The sequence below is a fragment of the Tarenaya hassleriana genome, unplaced genomic scaffold (assembly GCF_000463585.1).
Source record: "Tarenaya hassleriana unplaced genomic scaffold, ASM46358v1 Cleome25, whole genome shotgun sequence".
NCBI classification, from domain to species: Eukaryota; Viridiplantae; Streptophyta; class Magnoliopsida; order Brassicales; family Cleomaceae; genus Tarenaya; species Tarenaya hassleriana.
In genome coordinates, this window is record NW_010965775.1 from 1,444,171 (window position 1) to 1,445,209 (window position 1,039).

A 1,039-nucleotide genomic window follows, 5' to 3' on the forward strand; every position below is an offset into this window, starting at 1 on the left:
AATGTGCCCTAGAATGCCTACAAATATGTAAAATAGAGTGAAATACGCTAGACATCCTATATCAAAACGTCACCCAAAATACGTGTTATCAGTGACAAACGCAAACCCGAATATGTGAGTCGTAGGATGCCACAACCGTCCGTCAGGGAACGATGGCGCGATCGAAGATCGCCACAATCACAATCACATCTCCGCGAGATGATAATCGATCCGGATCGAATATCATACCGCGAAGATTTACAGTCAATGCAATCATGGTGATATCATTCAAAAACCCATCTACAGTCACACACTAAACAGTACCCGAACCCATCCGAGTAATGTCAGTGCTATGCCATCTACCCTGACCCATCTACAGTCACACACTAAACAGTACCCGAACCCATCCGAGTAATGTCAGTGCTATGCCATCTACCCTGATAAGGTTCCCCAATCACAAGCAGTCATACATTATTACTTACCGTACACACGGTCAAGCATAATTTCTTTTAAATTTATTCTTATTTACTTATATATTTTTTTTAATGATTTATTTAATCTTTTTAAATCATCGGTCCGATCAAGCCAGGTTCCGGCCCGTCCGGATTACCAGTTCGGCTCGTCCCGAGATTAATACTTACCCGGTCATATAATTGGTCCGAACTATGTATGGTCCGGTTCGAACAAAATTTAGTCATATTTTGGTTAAATTTTGGCTTTAAGGTTAGATCGACTCGGTCAAATTTCGGGATCATCTATCTCATTAGTTATTTATTTTTTTTATTATTATTATTTTCTTTTTTTTTATTATTATTATTTTATTCTTTTAAACAGTACCCGAACCCATCCGAGTAATGTCAGTGCTATGCCATCTACCCTGATAAGGTTCCCCAATCACAAGCAGTCATACATTATTACTTACCGTACACACGGTCAAGCATAATTTCTTTTAAATTTATTCTTATTTACTTATATTTTTTTTAATGATTTATTTAATCTTTTTAAATCATCGGTCCGATCAAGTCAGGTTCCGGCCCGTCCGGATTACCAGTTCGGCTCG